General features: G+C 43.7%; 1 long non-coding RNA gene across 1 annotated transcript; it reads left to right on the top strand.

Annotated features, from left to right (window-relative positions):
• Positions 1-6459: 6459 nt before the first annotated feature.
• On the top strand, positions 6460-8474 carry LOC126599050 (uncharacterized). Its single transcript, XR_007615038.1, has 4 exons — positions 6460-6617; positions 6719-6787; positions 7460-7519; positions 8289-8474. It is a non-coding gene; the product is annotated as an uncharacterized LOC126599050 (long non-coding RNA).
• The last annotated feature ends 157 nt before the right edge of the window (positions 8475-8631 follow it).

The following is an 8631-nucleotide window of genomic DNA, read 5'->3' as shown; positions in this document are numbered from 1 at the left end:
GTGTCTCTTCAATTTTTGAGAAAGTAATCATGTTGGGAGTCTGGCTCTCGAGATTCGGAGGGCGGTGCCTCTTCGATTTTGGAGCAAGCAATCCTGTTGGGAGTGTTGTCTCGAATGTGAGTAAAGGTTGGGCATGTTTGGTAGTCTACCTTGCCACGAAGCACAAAGGTTGACACATAGGGACTTTCCAATTATCCAGCAATGGTACTGTTCCTTTACCCTCTCTTCGCTTTTGAGAAAGTAGTCATGTTGGGAGTCTGGCTCTCGAGATTCGGAGGACGGTGCCTCTTCAATTTTGGAGCAAGCAATCTTGTTGGGAGTGTTTTCTTGAATGTGAGTAAAGGTTGGGCATGTTTGCTAGTCTACCTTGCCACGAAGCACAGAGGTTGACACACAGGGACTTTCCAATTATCCAGCAGTGGTACTGTTCCTTTACCCTTGTGGGTAATAATATGGTAGCTAGACCTTCAAAATTTATGTGTCTAAACTTTGCTAGTGCTGTTTCTTTGCTATTCTTTTACCTTTCTTGGTCAGAGCGATGTAGTGGGAGCTGCAAGCTTCACGTGCTCAACTTTGGCAGAGAACTTTGGCAAAGTTATCTGTGGTACCCATAAGTTATTGTTGCGTGTGGGAAGTGGGTGATTGAACAGTAAGATTCATGTGCTTTCTACTTCACCAGAAGTCTTCGACAGAATGCCCATAATTTCTGCAAAGCTGAGTGTGCGTGTGACAGGTGCTAACAAGGCTAGAAAAGTAGGTGACTCTTCGATTTCTGAGATCGGCCCTCGTGGTCTCTGAGCAGCCCAGCTTTTGAGAAAGCGAGCGCCTCCCCAGCTTTTGAGAAAGCGAGCGCCTCTTCGATTGATTCGGAGAACGATGCCTCATCGATTTTTGAGAAAGCAATCATGCTGGGGGTCTGGCTCTCGAAGATTCGGGGAGCAGTGTCTCTTCGATTTTTGAGAAAGTAATCATGTTGGGAGTCTGGCTCTCGAGATTCGGAAGGCGGTGCCTCTTCGATTTTGGAGCAAGCAATCTTGTTGGGAGTGTTTTCTCGAATGTGAGTAAAGGTTGGGCATGTTTGCTAGTCTACCTTGCCACGAAGCACAGAGGTTGACACACAGGGACTTTCCAATTATCCAGCAATGGTACTGTTCCTTTACCCTCTCTTCGATTTTTAAGAAAGTAGTCATGTTGGGAGTCTGGCTCTCGAGATTCGGAGGACGGTGCCTCTTCGATTTTGGAGCAAGCAATCTTATTGGGAGTGTTTTCTCGAATGTGAGTAAAGGTTGGGCATGTTTACTAGTCTACCTTGCCACGAAGCACAGAGGTTGACACATAGGGACTTTCTAATTATCCAACAATGGTACTGTTCCTTTACCCTTGTGGGTAATAATATGGTAGCTAGACCTTCAAAATTTATGGGTCTAAACTTTGTTAGTGCTGTTTCTTTGCTATTCTTTTACCCTTCTTGGTCAGAGCGATGTAGTGGGAGCTGCAAGCTTCACGTGCTCAACTTTGGCAGAGAACTTTGGCAAAGTTATCTGTGGTACCCATGAGCTATTGTTGCGTGTGGGAAGTGGGTGATTGAACAGTAAGATTCATGTGTTTTCTACTTCCCCAGAAGTCTTCGACAGAATGCCCATAATTTTCGCAAAGCTGAGTGTGCGTGTGACAGGTGCTGACAAGGCTGGAAAAGTAGGTGCCTCTTCGATTTCTGAGATCGGCCCTCGTGGTCTCTAGGGAGCCCAGCTTTTGAGAAAGCGAGCGCCTCTTCGATTTCTGAGATCGGCCTTCGTGGTCTTTGAGCAGCCCAACTTTTGAGAAAGCAAACGCCTCTTCGATTTCTGAGATCAACCCTCGTGATCTCTAAGCAGCCCAGCTTTTGAGAAAGCAAACGCCTCTTCGATTTCTGAGCAGGCGCCTCTTCGATTTCTGAAGCTCCGTCGAGTGCAGATTTTTATAGGGGCTGGCATTAAGTTCCAAAGCACACTTGAATCTCCACCAGTAGAAGCTTCATTCTTGCACTTCTAAGATCTTGATTTGTTCGACCTCTTCTCTCTTCAACACCTTTGAAAATGTCTGGCCCCTCCGACCGTCGTTTTGACTTGAACCTTGTTGAAGAGGCAGCCCCGCCTTCTCCAGACAACATATGGCGCCCATCCTTCGTCTCCCCTACTGGTCCTCTTACCGTTGGGGATTCCGTGATGAAGAATGATATGACCGCTGTGGTGGTGGCCAGGAACCTTCTCACTCCCAAAGATAACAGACTACTTTCCAAACGGTCTGATGAGTTAGCTGTTAAGGATTCGCTGGCTCTCAGTGTTCAGTGTGCAGGTTCTGTGTCTAATATGGCCCAACGCCTATTTGCTCGAACCCGCCAAGTTGAATCATTGGCGGCTGAAATGATGAGTCTCAAACAGGAGATTAGAGGGCTCAAGCATGAGAATAAACAGTTGCACCGGCTCGCACATGACTATGCTACAAACATGAAGAGGAAGCTTGACCAGATGAAGGAAACTGATGGTCAGGTTTTACTTGATCATTAGAGATTTGTGGGTTTGTTCCAAAGGCATTTATTGTCTTCGTCTTCTGGGGCTGTACCGCGTAATGAAGCTCCAAATGATCAACCTCTGATGCCTCCTCCTTCTAGGGTTCTGTCCAGTACTGAGGCTCCAAATGATCCCCCTCTGGTGCCTTCTCTTTCTGGGGCTCTACCGACTGCTGAGACTTATCCTAAGCAACCTTTGTGAAGGCTCCCTCTTGTGTGTTTATTTTGACTCATGTATATGTACATATTTGTAGCTTATCGGGGATATCAATAAATAAGCTTTCCTTCATTTCAACGTATTGTGTTAAATACACCAAAGCCTTCTTCGCTAAGTTCTTTGAATTTTCTTTTGTTGAAGCTTGTATGTTGAAGCTTTCTGAGTGGAGCATGTAGGTTGGGGTAGTGTTCCCTTAATTTCCCGAGTGAGGAAAACTTCTCGGTTGGAGACTTGGAAAATCCAAGTCACTGAGTGGGATCGGCTATATGAATCTTAGAACGCCATTGTGCTCGATTCTGTGCCATGTCCTTCGTTAGATCCAAGTACTCTAAGTCTTTTCTTAGAGTCTCTTCCAAAGTTTTCCTAGGTCTTCCTCTACCCCTTCGGCCCTGAACCTCTGTCCCATAGTCGCATCTTCGAACCGGAGCGTCAGTAGGCCTTCTTTGCACATGTCCAAACCACCGTAACCGATTTTCTCTCATCTTTCCTTCAATTTCGGCTACTCCTACTTTACCCCGGATATCCTCATTCCTAATCTTATCCTTTCTCGTGTGCCCACACATCCAACGAAGCATCCTCATCTCCGCTACACCCATTTTGTGTACGTGTTGATGTTTCACCGCCCAACATTCTGTGCCATACAGCATCGCCGGCCTTATTGCCGTCCTATAAAATTTTCCCTTGAGCTTCAGTGGCATACGGCGGTCACACAACACGCCGGATGCACTCTTCCACTTCATCCATCCAGCTTGTATTCTATGGTTGAGATCTCCATCTAATTCTCCATTCTTTTGCAAGATACATCCTAGGTAACGAAAACGGTCGCTCTTTGGTATTTCTTGATCTCCGATCCTCACCCCTAACTCGTTTTGGCCTCCATTTGCACTGAACTTGCACTCTATATATTCTGTCTTTGATCGGCTTAGGCGAAGACCTTTAGATTCCAACACTTCTCTCCAAAGGTTAAGCTTTGCATTTACCCCTTCCTGAGTTTCATCTATCAACACTATATCGTCTGCGAAAAGCATACACCAAGGAATATCATCTTGAATATGTCCTGTTAACTCATCCATTACCAACGCAAAAAGGTAAGGACTTAAGGATGAGCCTTGATGTAATCCTACAGTTATGGGAAAGCTTTCGGTTTGTCCTTCATGAGTTCTTACGGCAGTCTTTGCTCCTTCATACATATCCTTTATAGCTTGGATATATGCTACTCGTACTCCTTTCTTCTCTAAAATCCTCCAAAGAATGTCTCTTGGGACCCTATCATACGCTTTTTCCAAATCTATAAAGACCATGTGTAAATCCTTTTTCCCATCTCTATATCTTTCCATCAATCTTCGTAAGAGATAGATTGCCTCCATGGTTGAGCGCCCTGGCATGAACCCGAATTGGTTGTCCGAAACCCGTGTCTCTTGCCTCAATCTATGCTCAATGACTCTCTCCCAGAGCTTCATTGTATGACTCATTAGCTTAATACCCCTATAGTTCATGCAATTTTGTACGTCGCCCTTATTCTTGTAGATAGGCACCAAAGTGCTCGTTCGCCACTCATTTGGCATCTTCTTCGTTTTCAAAATCCTATTGAAAAGGTCAGTGAGCCATGTTATACCTGTCTCTCCCAAAAGTTTCCACACTTCGATTGGTATATTGTCTAGGCCTATTGCTTTTTTATGCTTCATCTTCTTCAAAGCTACAACCACTTCTTCCTTCCGGATTCGACGATAAAAAGAGTAGTTTCTACACTCTTCTGAGTTACTCAACTCCCCTAAAGAAGCACTCATTTCATGTCCTTCATTGAAAAGATTATGAAAATAACCTCTCCATCTGTCTTTAACCGCGTTCTCTGTAGCAAGAACCTTTCCATCCTCATCCTTGATGCACCTCACTTGGTTTAGGTCCCTTGTCTTCTTTTCCCTTGCTCTAGATAGTTTATAGATATCCAACTCTCCTTCTTTGGTATCTAGTCGTTTATACATATCGTCGTAAGCCGCTAACTTAGCTTCTCTGACAGCTTTCTTCGCCTCTTGCTTCGCTTTTCTATACCTTTCACCATTTTCATCGGTCCTCTCCTTGTATAAGGCTTTACAACATTCCTTCTTAGCCTTCACCTTTGTTTGTACCTCCTCATTCCACCACCAAGATTCTTTTTGGTGTGGGGCAAAGCCCTTGGACTCTCCTAATACCTCTTTTGCTACTTTTCGGATACAACTAGCCATGGAATCCCACATTTGGCTAGCTTCCCCCTCTCTATCCCACACACATTGGGTGATTACCTTCTCTTTGAAAATGACTTGTTTTTCTTCTTTTAGATTCCACCATCTAGTCCTTGGGCACTTCCAAGTCTTGTTCTTTTGTCTTACTCTTTTGATATGTACATCCATCACCAACAAGCGATGTTGATTAGCCACGCTCTCTCCTGGTATAACTTTGCAATCCTTACAAGTTATACGATCCCCTTTCCTCATTAGAAGAAAATCTATTTGTGTTTTTGACGACCCACTCTTGTAGGTGATCACATGTTCTTCTCTCTTCTTAAAGAAGGTGTTGGCTAAGAAGAGATCATATGCCATTGCAAAATTCAAGATAGCTTCCCCATCCTCGTTTCTCTCCCCAAAACCATGGCCACCATGAAAACCTCCATAGTTGCATGTCTCCCTGCCCACGTGTCCATTTAAATCTCCTCCTATAAATAACTTCTCCGTCTGAGCAATTCCTTGCACCAAGTCTCCAAGATCTTCCCAAAATTTCTCCTTCGAACTCGTATCCAACCCTACTTGAGGTGCGTACGCACTAATCACATTGATAAGTTCTTGTCCTATTACAATCTTGATTGCCATGATTCTATCTCCTACCCTCTTGACATCTACAACATCTTGTACCAAGGTCTTATCCACGATGATGCCAACACCGTTTCTCGTTCTATTTGTGCCCGAATACCAAAGTGTTTCCATCTGGGTCCGTCTGAAGGCACAACATTTTCTTCCCCTTCCCCTGCTCCTTCCACCTCCATTGTCATTGTTGATGAAGAATCCAAGTTGTCCTGTAAAATTGAGATTTTTGGGGATTATAGTTGGGAGGCACCCTATTATTTTTGTTCCTGTTGCAGTTCATCCTCCACAAATAGAGGTGTCACAATTAAGTGGTTCCCTACAACCCCAAAGTTGACGGATCAAAATTGCTTTTGAAGCTGGCGCCAAGGCCCTTGGAGATGTTTTAGCTTATATAGGAGATGTTTTAGCTTTATATACTTCACAAGCGAAGCGATTGGACACTAGGGAATGGAACTTACAACCTTCCTCCCCTTTTTTTTTTTTTTGTTTTTTTTTTGGTAAATTAAGAATTTTCATTCCAGGGCAAAGATGCCAGAACATACAGAGAAAGCCTACAACGAGGCAAGCAAGGCTAACAAAGATATAAAACAGTGTAGAGGGGTACAAGTCGGGGGACGCTGCAACCATGCAAAGGCGTCGCCCCCTACTGAAACACCCCAACCCCCCTTTTTATATTTTAAAATTTGTTTAGTCCTTAATTGGTGAGCCCGTGGGGCCCACCTTGTTTTATTTTATGTTTTCTGGTCTCTCTCTCTCTTCTCTCAGTTCTCTCTTCTCCCTCACCTCTTCCGCAACTCTCTCTCCCTCACTCTCTCGGCCCTCTCTATCTCAACCCATCCGAGAGTTTTTACTACCAACAAACATCACCATCGTCTTTATCTCGTCGCTACGAACTCAACCATAGTATTGGCATCTTGAAAGTCGAACCACGAAGCCCCGTACACGAGCTCCGCCGAGCACCGCCCCTTTCGAGGCCATTTCCGGCCAAACCACGGCGAGTTGGCCGGCGTGTAAGGTATCAATCTCTTCGTCTCGTCGAGTACTACAACTTTCCTTTTTGTTTCACTCAATTTCATTGAGTATTGAAGAAGTTATACTCATTTGAAACTTACCCAGTTTCCGGCGACCTCCGAGGCTTTCGAGGCATTTTCCGGCCAAACCACGGCGAGTTAGACGTCGTGTGAGGTATCATTATCTTCGTCTCTTCCAGGGCTACAACTTTTGTTTTTGTCGCGCTTGATTTCGTTGAGTAATAATAAAGTTATGGCCGTTTAAAGTCAGGTAGTTTTCCGGCCGAATTTCCGGCCTTCTCCTTCGACAAACCCAGGCCATCCAGCCTTTTTCTCACCCACGGGCCTTAGCCCGTTTTGGACCAACCCAATCCCCTGGCCCGTTTCATTTTTATTTTTATTGTTTTAAAGACCCAAAGGGCCTTGGGCCGGTTTATTTTAAAGGGCTTAAAGCCCTGTCCTTTTTAATAAGGCCTTAGGGCCTGTGTATATATGTGTATGGGCTGTGTGTGTGTAGCCCGTGCATGTGTGTGTGTGTTTGGGCTTAAGTCCAAACCACCATTTTTCATCCTAATCCTTTTTAACCAAAAACCTTAGAAAACCCAAAACCCAATATATCCTAATCCTATTTAACCTAAACCCTAATCCGAATTTCAAGCATAAAACCCGTTAGACCTAATTTGACCGTTGACCCCCGGTCAACGTTGACTTTAGGGTTGACTTTTCGGGTTTTCGTCCGAGACTCTTTTTAGGGTAATTCGACGTTCTGAATCCGTTTCCAATGTCCATTTTCCCAAATTCAATAGCTATTATATAGTTTTATTTATTGGGCTCTTTATGTGGTTAGGGGCAATTATTGTGACGTTTCCGTCTTCGCTAGTGGCGCAGCTTTTGGCAACTAAGTACTGTGAGTGAACCCCTTCTAAAATTACATGATTTGATAATTTAATTGCATAAATGATTAGCATGCCTACGAATTTATGATTTGATTTATGTGAAGCCTGATGATTTAATATATTGATTATCGTCTCGTGTTTTGGTGAGGAATTATTTGTTAGCCTATATTGAGCTATATTTTAATATATCGTATTTTCTATTAAAACCAAGAACTGGTAGACTATCTGATAGATGACGATAGGATGCTAGAACATGTTTTTTAACCCCTCTTTATAGTGTAGACGATGATCGGTAACCTATGCTATGAAGTGGTTATTTATGAGAGACGTAAATATTTGTGCGTACCTAGTAGACACTATGCCGTCTGGGGCGAGGATCTGGTGTTAGCAGTTAGGCCGGGAGAAATAATCCCTAGCGAAAGGCTGAGGGACACGGTGACAAGCATTGGGCCGGGAGGGAGTTATCTCTAGCTACGGGCACAGAGACTTAGGTGCAGGCATTGGGCCGGGAGTTATGTTTATTCGGTGATCTTACTAGCAGCACACCGCGTTTACGAGATGATCTGTGAGACGATTCATGCTTTGATTTTACGCGATGATATTTCGCGATATGGCTTTTGAGATATTTTGGCATGCTAGGATTTTTATTAAATCCATCACTTATTATGCTAGTAGTTTTCATTATATCTAAACTTTGAGGGTTAGTACATTGATAATTGTTTTATTATTATTATATATATAAACTTGGTCCACTCACCTTTGTTTTGCGCTCCCATTCAGGACTTAGAATCAAGGCACCTAATCCCAGCGTGAAGGCACTTCCGCAACAGCATCTTCGAATCCTCTCGATGCAGGACCCACTCCTTTATTCATTAAATTTTATCTTAATTCTTGTTAGTGATTAGATTTAGTTGTATGTTCTGAACACGTTCCTAAATTGTTAATTCATTGTTTTTAAATTCATAACCCTTATTTATTTCTTATTCTTAGCTTTTGTATCAATTAATGGCTTTCGTCACCCCCGGGTGTCGGCCAGCACGTGTCGGTCCTGGTATTCAGGGAATATCAGGGTCGGGGCGTGTCACCTACACTGACAAAATAAAAACTAATGAGGACAAGGTAA

Source organism: Malus sylvestris, chromosome 2 (assembly GCF_916048215.2).
Source record: "Malus sylvestris chromosome 2, drMalSylv7.2, whole genome shotgun sequence".
Lineage (NCBI taxonomy): Eukaryota > Viridiplantae > Streptophyta > Magnoliopsida > Rosales > Rosaceae > Malus > Malus sylvestris.
Note: the sequence above shows the minus strand (reverse complement) of the source record. Positions and strands in the feature narration are given on the sequence as shown.